This window comes from Bubalus bubalis, chromosome 1 (genome assembly GCF_019923935.1).
Source record: "Bubalus bubalis isolate 160015118507 breed Murrah chromosome 1, NDDB_SH_1, whole genome shotgun sequence".
In the NCBI taxonomy this organism is placed as follows: domain Eukaryota; kingdom Metazoa; phylum Chordata; class Mammalia; order Artiodactyla; family Bovidae; genus Bubalus; species Bubalus bubalis.
The window spans coordinates 194,495,456-194,507,915 of record NC_059157.1 but is presented as its reverse complement, the minus strand read 5'-3'; the positions used below and the strand labels follow the sequence as shown (position 1 = coordinate 194,507,915).

The following is a 12,460-nucleotide window of genomic DNA, read 5'->3' as shown; positions in this document are numbered from 1 at the left end:
ACAGTCAGTGTTAAATAAATATATATGAACATGAAACTATGTTATGATTCTGTAAATTATCTCATTTTAAGAACAAATGAATGGATTTATTACCCTCTAGTTAGTAGCCAAAATATATCACCACAGAATGCATGCGTACGTGTACAAACACACACAGTTCCCTACTAGCCAAAAAAGCATATTCAGTTGTCTACAAACAAGATGAAACTGCCTGGGTTTATTAGTCTGAGACAGTAAGTAAATCTTGTATTAAACTGTTAAGAATAACAATTGCATAAGAATAAAAACATTTCTTTTTAAAGCCCGTAGTATCAGACTTTCACTTCTGACTATTTTAGAGTGCCTGATACTGAACTACCTCGCTCACAGCAAACCACTAATGAAACTGGTCAAACATATGAAACAGCTTGTTTTCAGACACTGGACAACAGCTTGCCCAGAACTGTGATCGCGGAGAAAAGGGAGACACGCTTGGTGAGCTGCACAGTCACCTTGGCTTTCTATCTGAAGACAACTCCCAGAGCACAGTGTGGGGATGGGGAGCCCAGAGCACAGGATCCTGCTCAGCTGAGGAGACGGACCTGACAGCTCAAGGCTACGAGAGCTCAAGACATGGCACGCGGCATCTGTCAGGCAGGTAGGAGAAGAAAGGGAGCAATGCAGAGAAGGAGCCCCGTGAATCGACGCATAGGATCTCCTCGGCTCTGTGGCCACATACCAACTGCACAGCCGTCAGGGGAAGGTCCGTGAGGCCACGCAGAGAGCAACGGCTGATGGCTAGCAGACAACCGACAACTACCACAACTCACATTGGGAACTACGAGCACTCGTTCCAATCACTTAAGAGTGGAAAAGCCCCAATAAACACTGCACAGAGACCCCGTGAAGTCTCTACCTCAGGGGGAAAGCTATACTAGCCCTATGAAAAGGCAGCCTTCTTCTTGTCCTAACAGACTGAAACAAACCTCCAAGAATCAAGATGATCAACAACCGAACTGCCTATCAGGACAAAATTCAGCCCTTCTTAAAAGCAGGACAACAAAACCCAGAGGCTCAGCAGCCTAGCACTCCTAAAGACACCTACATCCAACCAAACGTCACTGGGCACACAGAGAGGCAGGGAAATGTAGTCTGGATTCAAGAAGGAAAAAACTTCATCAATGGACCCAGAAATAATAGAAATAATGAAATTAGCAGACAAAAAATGATCAGAAATCTTTTAAAATATAAAGGAAATTATGAACAACAATCTTAACAGGTAAGTGGAAACTACAAAAAGAAACCCCCAAAAAATTCTAGAAATGAAAAATGACTGAAGTGAAAAATTCACTGAATGGATCTAATAGCAAATAGCAATTAAACACTGCTGGAGGGGGTAAAAAAAAAAATCAGCAAATTTTAAAAAGAGGAGTATAAATTAACCAAACTGAAAATAAGTACAAAATGTAACAGAAAAAATATAAACGAAGCATCCAAAACCTATAGAACTCAATCGAGCTAGCGATCCTGTTTGGAGGAGGTATCAAAGGGAAGGATAAAGAAACTGGAAAAGAAAAATTTATGAACACATAAGTCAAAAGTCCTCCAAATTCAATTAAAAGAATCAACCCACAGACCCAAACTCAATGAACCCCAAGCAGTATAAACACATACACACACCATTGAGGCATTAGAGCAAATTTCTGAAAACCAACAGAAAGAAAAAAAAAATTTAAGCAGCCAGAAAGTGGGGGAAATACCCATTTACACACAACAAAACCACGGACTTCTCATCAGAAACCATGAACACCAGAAAAAAGTAAAGCAACATCTTTAAAATAATAAAGAAAAAAGACCTTTAACCTGCAATTCTATACCCAATGAAAACATCCTTCAAAAATAAAGGCAAAACACTTTTTCAGACTGTCAGCAACCTAACTTGCACTCCAAAAGTGTTCACAGTTCACAGACGGAAAATGATTCCAGAAAAAACTGTGATCAACACAATGGAATTAAGACCAGAAATGGAAAATATGTAGCTAAAATAGTGAAGAGGTTTCCCTCCTAAATGTGTTTAAGAGATAATTAAAATTTTTTAATTCTTTAAAAAAACTTTTGTTTAAATCCAAAATAACAATATATTGTAAAGCATGTAACATATATAAAAGTAAAACATGACAACCATAAGACCAAGGACAGAAGAGATCAATTGGAAGTATAAGACACTCTTAACCTAAGGATGCACGTCATACGCCCTCAAGCAACCACTGAAAAAGATGGATGGATGGACAGAGAGACAGAAGATTATCCTCAACTAGATCACAGAAAATCTTACATAGCCCTTCAGTAAATGGCCCTTAAACTCTTTCAATTACAAAAGGCAAATCACATTTTTATAGCTGAAAAGGTCTTCTCAATAATAGCATCTGGAACACAAAAAGGATTAAAATAATCACTTAAGATACAGCTGCTGAACTCTAGAATTATTATAATGTACCTAGTATAACATGTAACGGGTAAATTTATGTTTCTTCCAATATTCTAAAATTATAAATTATTTTTAAATAGTCAAAATAAAGCAGGTAATACCACCTGGTTATTTTATGGGTTACCAGCAGCTATAAAAATTCCAAGTGGAAAAAGAAATCCTTTTTTTCTAATGGCTTCCCTGGTGGCTCAGAAGTTAAAGTGTCTGCCTCCAATGCGGGAGACCGGGGTTCCATCCCTGGGTCAGGAAGATCCCCTGGAGAAGGACTATTCACTAAAAAAAATGTTTACTCAGTAATAAGCCCATTTAAACTAAAAATTTCCTGCTCTGATAGGAAACAAAACTGTCAAGCAGCCTTTGCACCCTTAAAGTCTAGAAACAGGGGGTGGGGCTGAAACAACAGGCAGGTAAACAAACATACACAATGTCTCCAGAGAAATTTTACAAGTGAGATTAAACCCTTCAAGAGATCAACTCCAATCACCTGAAGAAAGGAAAGATCAGGGATTCTCTAGCTTAGCCTGGCGCTACTGGTGACTGACACCTGATTAGAAGCGGGAGTCTCCTTTGAGTGCAACAATGTTCCTGAAATGCACGCTCACCAGCCCTCCGCCAGCTGTTCACCGCGGAAGCCCTAGGACCCAGACCCTGTCAGTGCGCAGCAGACACACTGCGTGACTGCGGCCTGACCCGCTCACTTGCAGTACAGAAAGGGCACAGACTCCAGACTTATAAACACGAAGCTGCCACTAGGAGATTCAGAAATGCCAAGACAAAAATAAAAGATTATTATGCTGCAATAAATTAAACACCCAAGCTGCTAAATTTTAGGTATAATTAACTGGCTGCTGCTGCTGCTGATGCTGCTAAGTCGCTTCAGTCGCGTCCGACTCGGTGCGACCCCAGAGACGGAAGCCCAACCAGGCTTCCCCGTCCCTGGGATTCTCCAGGCAAGAACACTGGAGTGGGTTGCCATTTCCTTCTCCAATGCATGAAAGTGAAGAGTGAAAGTGAAGTTGCTCAGTCGTGTCTGACTCTTAGCGACCCCATGGACTGTAGCCCACCAGGCTCCTCCGTCCATGGGATTTTCCAGGCAAGAGTACTGGAGTGGGGTGCCATTGCCTTCTCCGACAATTGATTGTAAATGACTGTGACAAAACTTTTTAAAAACTGAAAACTAAAACTTTACTAGCAAAGTTACATGATAAAGAAAGCAACAATCAAAACAATGGCCCCTTGTACAAAATGCTCACAAACATGCTTTTGAGGCAAATTAAGGTTGAGGTAAATGCAATTATTTTTAAAAAATGGTTTATCTTCACAATGGTAGAGAAATGATTCTTGTTGGCTTATAACTGTTTCAAATCTATACAGCCTCTAACCTGTTCCCCCCACCCTACTTCAGTCCTCTGGGGAAACCAAAAGCAAGCTCCTTTCTGGTGGTTTAATTTTAGATGCTGTTTCACCAGACAGCCCTGCAGAGGGGCAGAACAGGACGCCTTGTGAACGAGCAGAACCCAGGTCTCTGCACAGGGAACAGCGATGAGACAACAGCTGCCCCAGGGGCCTTTCCCAACCGTATCCGTGTCTCAACACAAAAACAGCGCCACATATAAATATAGGACCTCACTTATATTTATCTCCTTCTAGCCAGAGTATGAGAATAACATGATTTATTCAACAGGTAACTCGTCAGGCTGAATGAGACCAAGCTCCTATTAAAGAAGAAACACTCTACTATCACTTGAGAATATATTTCCAGAGTCAAGAAGATCTACACGGGACAGTGTCGCTGCTTCAGCAGGCATCTGCGTTCATGCTAACGCAAGTGAACAAATAATGCGTCCCGCCTGGAGTGCTTGGATGAATGCTAAACACTTGTGGAGCTGAAGGATTTACACGTGAACTGAAGTCATTTGGGCCTTCAGTAAAATTAACTTTCATAAATAAATAAAGATACCTCAAGTTTTACAGAAATGATGCAAGTCATCCAAAGTGACAAACTCTACAAGTTGTAACCAAGAAACACTTCTTTCAAGCAGGCTAAGAAACGATCACTCAGTTAGACAGTAAGTCAGATCTGAGAATCCAGCGTGTCCTCCGATGACAGCAATCACGGCTGGACAGCTGTCCTCATGTGCGTACCCGGCAGGTGACATCCTTATTTACGGTTTAGCAGATACAACCACCTGAGACAGGGTTAGCGGCAGCTGACAGCGCAGGGAACAGTTAAATTCAGCCTCGCTAGCGGTAACGTGACCTGTGCACTCAATGAAGGCCACACCCCATCATCCCCAGTCAGGAGCTGGGGTTTTCATTCACCTCCTTCTCAGGTCAGAGTCATCCGTGGGACAGTTCGAGAACACTGAACCCGTCTAGATGGAATGGCCCATCTCAAGTTGCTCATAACCACCTCTGTGAAGCCCCGTGGTCTTGGGCTCTGCTTTCCAGATCTCCAATACCTCCATCACAGGCAAATGTAACAAACTCATTTATGAAACAGGGAAAATGAAGATATACCTGCAAAGCCCAGCTTGCTCCACAGAAATACACTGTACTAGGATTGAAGACTTCCTCTCGCTTGCCTTAACACCCGCACGCACGCAGTATGGTAACAAATAAGTCAGGTTCCTCATACATGAAAGGAGGTGGTTCATCGTCTTGTCCAGTCACGTAAATGCAAAGCATTCCTTCCCTTGTAAAATGCCATGGATTTGAAATGTTACACAGATCACAGACAGAGGGAAGAAAAGGTTGTGCTCAAAAGTCTTCTGTTTAGAGCTTAAATGACACATTTTAATAAATGGTGGTTAGATACATAGCAAAATACTATTTTTAAAAAACTTTAAATCTTTTATACACACAATATATGACTATGTTCACACAATTAAAACCTGAATAACCCAAAGATGCTCCCTCCCCCACCCCGTTTCAGCCTTTTTCTTGAGATCTCTTGACAGCAACTTTGCCAGGGCCCACACACACTACAGTTGCCTTCCAGAAACCTGGATACACAAAAGGAAGAGAGACAATATGTTACAACTCATCTAAAAGCTGAAATATTACAAAGCTGTTAAAAAGCTGAACACTGCCGCTCAGCTGCCCTGCCCTCCAGCAAGAAGAACCAGACACAGAACAAGGCATCGAGAAGCGCGACACTGGCGGGGACGTCACCTGCCTCTGGCTGCCGCCATCTCCAGCTGCGCCACGACCATGCCGCTTTAACAAGTGTCTGGAGAGGCCACCGAGCTGCAGGGACACTAACCCTCTTTGGAAGGAAAGCCGCCCCGAGCCTTCCCTCATCTTTGCCTCTGCCTTCTCCCAGAACACGCAGAGCAACAGCAGCTGAGAGGGAAAAAAAACACACACCACACACACACTTTTTAAGACTTCTTCCCTCTCCGATGCTAGGCAGAAAGGGGAGAACCATACACATACTCCTCTCCTTACTCTTTTTTAGTTCTCACTAGACAGCTGTTAAACATACAAGATATTTTTAAATCTCGCTAAGTACTTGGTTGGGTACCTATATTGAATTGCAGCATAATACTTAAAATTATCCAGTGAGGCAATCATTTGGCTTTGTGATTCCAATTAAAACACTGTATATTTACGGGGATTTTCCATTACCAAATGCCCAAAGGCAAGATATTCATCTGACCAAAGACACTGTCAAAAGTTAAGCACTGGGCAACTTGTAAACAGAGGTTATAAAATGTAAACAAATATAAAAAAGTAACCTTTCATTAAAAGTATATTTCTGCAGTAAATAAATATATCATTTTAGAGCTCATCAGTTTTCCCTCTTCCATATCCACTGTGCAGAAAAGTGTTTAAAATTTGCATCTGAGTTCCATGTCAAATGAAAACAGTCTGGACAATGTTACTGTCCAAAATGTTATACAATATGTTTAAATATATAAAGCTGTCTAATGATGTAATTAATAAAACTAAAATCTCCCCCACCCCCCAGAAAAAGTCAGGCAAAAAATGCAATTCTCACAAACCAACAATAAGCATATGGGAGAACCCTCAAACTCACTCAAGTCAAGAAGTCAACAAATAACAATGAGATTTCATGATCTACCTCTCAAACAGGTACATTTTTCCAAACCCAACCTGATATCCTAGCAGTAACAGTACAATCAAGCAGGTTTCTATGACCCTTTACCAGAATGCTGTCAGCAGTTTCTCACAACTAAAGAAACAGTTTAAAAAATATAGTAACTACATTCATTCAACTCTTCTTCCGACGCCAATCTTGCCCCAGTATGCCTCAGATCCACGCGAGCTCCATGAATTGGGTGGCTTTATTGCAGCAACTGTTACCCTTCTTCGCACAGAAAGAACCTGAAGCCCAGCAGCTCGCGGGGCCTTAAGTGTGGGCCCCTGCTCGTGCTGGTCGCTGGAAACAACCTGGGACAGGCAGGGTCCTCTCTCCTGATCGCAATCCAGGCCTCGGAGACCAAGGGGCAGGCAAGCACTCTAGAAGCACGAGAGACCCCGCCTGCAAGAGCAGCCTGCTGCGTCCTCGCACAGGAGCAAAGACGAGCGGACCAGGCAGGAAAGCAGACAGGCTGGAAACAGCACCCTGCCTGCGCACGTCCCTGCCCGAGTCCATGTCAAGAGACAAACCAGTGGCTGTGGCCGGAAGGGAGGGCAGTTTAAAAGGAATCTAGGAGAAACGGATAAACGTCACGTCAAACTTTACAAACACCTTTCAAGACAGCCAGTTTCCCAGCCCCCACAGGTTTTGTGAGGCACTCATGAAGACCCTTGGAGAAGACGAGGCAGGCAGCGGGCACTGTCCACCCCAGGTCGCACCTGCAGTGCCCGCCCCAGGGAGCAGGGGGGCTCCCCAGGCTCCAGCCCCACCTGCCAGGCACACCCTCCACTCCTCACTCTGCAGCTCGGCCTGCCCACCGCCCTTCCGAACCACCGCTCAAATGTCCCTTCAAGCTTGGCCAGAGAATACAGACCGGGGGAGCTGATGGACAGAACGGTAGGCTGGACCAGGGTCTTGCTGCCAGGTAAGAGACGGGATCTGTAAACCAGGGAAGAGGCAGCCAGGAGGGATGCCACTCCAGCTGTTTTCAACTACAGCAAGGAACGCTTGGCAGGATCTGGATTCAATTCTGCCACTTACTACCTAGCTACTGAGTGGATAATTCAATCTGTGCCTCCCTTTCCATCTGCAGAATGGGTTAGTAACAGTGCTTGAGCCTCAAGACTATGATGAAAATTAAAGACTTAATTTAAAACGGTACTGGGCACAGGGTACGTGCTCGAAAAACGTTCTGTTGCTCAAGCTTATCACAGCACAATGATGTGCAAGACGGATGGAGGCGGAAAACCTCAAGCAGAGAGCAACTAGGGGCTCGTTTCAACCGTCTGAGCAAGGACTGAGAGAGTCTTTAGGAGGCTATTGTCGAAAATGGAAAGGAAGACGCGAGAACAGGCACCGTGAGACAGAAATGACAGGACTTAAAAACATGTAAATATGGAAGATGAGAGACAAGTCGGTTTCAAAACCGACTGCGACGTTTTGAGCCTCAGTGACTTGGGAAACAGTGGTGACTGGGAACGTCTGAGAAGGGCACTAGCTGAGTGAGGGTACCTCCTTAGAGGCAGTGTGATTTGATCCAAGACCGCTGTCTCATACATCTCAGCAGTGTTCACGCTATCATGCACACAACGGTTACACTTTGTTGAAAACAGAAAGGAAAAAAAGGTACAAAAACAATAAAAGGAGAAGGAAATGGGTGCAGCGGAGGAGGGAAAAAAAAAACCCAAAAACCGACGAGGGGAGGAAGAGCCCAGGGTTCTGGTCCAGGTTCCGAGGTGAAACACGTGACAACAGGGAAAACACGCCACAAGGACCGGCAGCTGCTCCGTCCGACACACACCCCCGTGTCACACACAGGGAGGGCCTGCGTCTCCCAGTCCGACCAGGACCACGAGCATGCCTTGTTTCCCTGCACCTCGCACATATTGTGGGTCTCACTAACTGAAGGCTTGTGGCAACCCCAGTCAAGCAAGTCTATCAGTGTCATTTTTCCAACAGCATCTGCTCATTTCGTGGCTCTGTATCGCCTTGTGGTAATTCTTACAGGATTTCAAGCTTTTTCAGTATTACTACATTTGTTATCGTGATCTGTGATCTCTGACTTTACTACTGTAATTGGGGGGTTTTGTATTTTATTTTTTAAATCAAGGTATGCACTTTTTAAAAAGATAATGCTACTGCACACTTAACAGATGACAGCATAGTATAAACGCAACTTTTATACGCACTGAAAAATTTTAAAAATTGTGCAATTCACTTTACTGTGGTGGTCTGGAATCAAGCCCACAAGACCTCTGAAGGTGTCTGGCACAGTTCTCTCTATATATGAGGGGTATCCACCACACTATGGTCCGAAGCATGCGCCCAATCTTCAATACCAGTTTCCTGTCCTTAAAGTCACCTAGGTTTTCCAGAGCGCATAATCTTAACTTCTAAGGTATTTTAAAGACTTTCTAATTACAGTACTTTTAAAAATGGTCTTTAAAAGTATTATGTACAACATCAGCTCCTGAAAACACAAGATCATAACCTTAAACATCTGTGTTAAATTTCTCTGCCTCACTTTGAACCGATTCATGACATCAAATGATGTTCATGAGCATCCCAAACTACTACTGAAACAGGCTTACGCGTCATCCTAAAGAGACCTCGATTACTCAAAGTAAAGAAATAAGCAGTCTACACAGCATGTGCCACAGCAGAGGAGATAATGAAAAAGACTGTTTAAGGACTCAAATATGTAAGGACTGAAAATATGTTTGGGAAAATTATTTTACATTCAGACATGTACAGTACAAAAAATTTTTTCAACTTCAAATATAATCACAATGCTAAAAAACTAGATTTAATTTTAACACATAAAACATTTCTTTTTTTAGTTGAATGACACACCAAAGTAAAAACGTTGATACATGCCACTAACACTTCTTCCCACTTCCCACCTATAAAGATGTTTTTATTTTCCTTTCCTTTTTTAATTAAAAAAATTTTTAAATTGAGGTATACTTGACAGTCCCCTGGAGAAAGAAATGCGACCCACTCCCATATTCTTGCTGGGAAAATCCCAAGGATACAGAGCCTGGCGGGCTACAGTTCTAGGGTCACAAAGAGTTGGACACGACTGAACAACCAAAGTACTTGGCATACAGCATTTTATAAGTCTAATGATTCGATTCTTTCTTCTTTTAAGTCTTTAGGGAAACCACTCTCAAGGTTAAGTAACTCTCAACAATCTAATGCCTAAAATGAGAGGAAGGAATAGTTATAACACAATTTCAGTTAGAAGTTTATGCTAAACTAAGTGGATCTGGGTTTCTTACAATATCACTGAAGAACACACCTCTTCAGAGGAGCTTAAGATAGCAGCCCTTCCCTTCTCCTTCCTCCCTGGGCTGCCAAGCCCATCTCCAACCACCCTCGGGCCGTCCTCCGGGGAACTGCCTCCATCAAAGAGCCCCTCTCTCTCCTACCATCATCCACCTCTCCCTTCCATTTCTGTCCAGCATATAAACAGGCTCCATTTCCTCACTGTTAAAATCCTTCCTGGATTCTTCATTCCCTCTTCATGATCAATCTATCTTCTAACTCTTTCAGTCAACAAATATTTACTGAGCCCCTACTATGCTCTACACCTAAGCTGTCCAACACGGCAGCCACTAGCCACAGACGGCTACTCAGGGCCTGAAATGCAGCTAGGAGGAACCAAGACGGGCTGTAAATGTATAAGATACAAGACTTCAAGGATGGAGCACAGAATAATAGAATGTAAACTATCTCAATAATTTTTAACTTTAACATAATATTTTTCAGATATATTTGGTAAAATAAAACATTTTACCAAACTTTACATTAATGTTTCTTTTTTCTATTTTTTTAGATGGTGACTCCTAGAAACTTAAATTACATGACAGGCTTATATTCTACCGGACAGCACTGTTCTAGATAAAGTCCTCAGCATTAAGGACATAAACACGAAGACAAAGGGCCAAGTCTCTGTCTTCCTGGAGTCTGCATTTGATTGCTGGTTGGGGGAAAGCAGCAGTCCTCAGACAGTAAGTGAACCCCGTAATATCAGAAAAAATGTCAGATTCGTGTTCTGAAGGAAATGAGACAAGGAAAAGAGAAACTGGATGTAGCGGGGAGCTGTGTCTGCTCTCCACTTCCCATCCCTCACACAAGAGAAAAGGCAGCTGCGTTTCCCCCCAAGCCCACACTCGAGCAGACTGGCAGTGGCCGCGTGGGGCACACATCAATAGTCACACAGCACAGAAAGCACTGGGCCCAGCCAGAACCCGGTCAGAAGGCACGCTATGTCTGCCCAGGCTGGAGCAGACCGGGCTGCCAAGTGAAACCCCGTTCCACAGGCTGCACCCCCGCATCCATCCACTCAAGCTGGAGACCTCAGAGGCCTCACGCTCCCATTTCCACCTCTCATTTCTGCCTGTGCACACACAATCCAACTACATTCTAGAACCCTGGCCTCAGGAATGTGTCACAAACTCATACGCTTATTGCTTTACTCTTTGTTAAGATCTTATCTTAGCAAGTGTTGGGGGGAAGGGGGATTCTACAGTAGTACCTGCACCTCCTCATCACTGCTGTCAAATCGCTTCCTTAAAAAAGCTCCAAGATCAACACCGTGAGACATCAGAGCAGCCAGGTCCTCCCATCCCATCCTCCCACTACACATCCTTCCTCTGAGTTGAACCAACAGTGTCTGAGCAGAAGCGGACCCTCTGTCTGGAGTACTCTCTTTTTCTCCTCTTTCGTGCTCCTTGAGGGGTTCCCCTGTGGCTCAGCTGGTAAAGAATCTGCCTGCAATGCAGGAGACCTGGGTTCGATCCCTGGGTTGGGAAGGTCTCCTGGAGAAGGGAAAGGCAACCCACTCCAGTATTCTGGCCTGGAGAATTGGGGTTGCAAAGAAGTGGACATGACTGGATGACTTCCACTTGAAATCTTGAACTCAGCCTTCAAAGCCCAGTCTCACGTCACCTGCTCTTAGGAGCGTCCCCAGAGCCTTGCAGCAAGCACATCAGTTCTCCTCTCTGCTACGAGCACTGCAAGCATGGTCCATGCGGGAGCATCAACGGGTCCTTACAACCAGCACCCTTGAGGGAGTACCGGTCTTTCTGTTCACAGATTCTCCTAAACACGACAATGCCAAGGTTTACAGCAGACACTTAATAAGTGAATGAGTGCGGGAAGCTAAGAGAGACCCAGGAACCCCCTGCCCACAGCCCTCCAGGGTGGACGAGGGGATCCTCATGAGCCGCCCTCCCACTCTTCACAGCATCAGAACGATTCCTGTGCACATCGCTGGACCACAAGGCCAGACTGTCTCTCTCACTCACCTCTTTCAAGCCAGCACAAAGGCACTCAGTAAGTATGTTACTCAGTGAGTGAGTGGATGAACAAACATTAACAGACATCAAGCTCCCAACCTCAATTTACAGAGGGGCCACCTGCAACCCAGAGTTGTACCAACTTGTCCAGAAAGGTCAGAGGCAAAATCAAGCCTGGAACAATCTCCTGTCTGACACCCCAGGACAGGACATCTTCTCCTGATAAAAAGGACCTGACGTAGGCGTCTGTCGCTTTCTGGTCACTTGGTCTCTGGACACCCACCACAGTCTGCGGGACTCACAGAAAACAAAGAAATCCACGCTCCTCCCATAAAAGGAGAACAGCAACAGAACTTGGCTCCTCCTCACTCGCTGGTAGCTGGGGTTTTGCTAGGGACCCCAGTTTGAACGGTCCCTCCTGGAGGCGCAGGGACTGTGAGGGCACTCCCGGTGGGGAGGGGACAGACTGGGAGGTGCCAAGAGTGGCATCCTAACCAGACCAGACTGTGGCCTGATCAGACTGTGTCCTCCGCTGCCGGCCACTTGGTTCCTACTTATTTTCCCAAACAACTCGGTAAATAGACT

General features: G+C 44.4%; 1 protein-coding gene across 7 annotated transcripts in view; it reads right to left on the bottom strand.

The window, feature by feature from the left end:
- Window positions 1-12,460, bottom strand: part of DYRK1A (dual specificity tyrosine phosphorylation regulated kinase 1A) — a 148,222-nt gene that overhangs the window by 53,645 nt on the left and 82,117 nt on the right. The window contains exon 1 of one of the 7 annotated variants that reach the window (XM_006044254.4): window positions 4,988-5,363. The exons of 5 other annotated variants lie outside the window; for them this stretch is intronic. The gene's annotated coding sequence lies outside the window, so the exon portion shown is untranslated. Of the gene's footprint in view, window positions 1-4,987; window positions 5,364-12,460 lie in introns of those variants that run through there. One more of the 7 variants, XM_044948367.2, reaches the window with a different exon arrangement.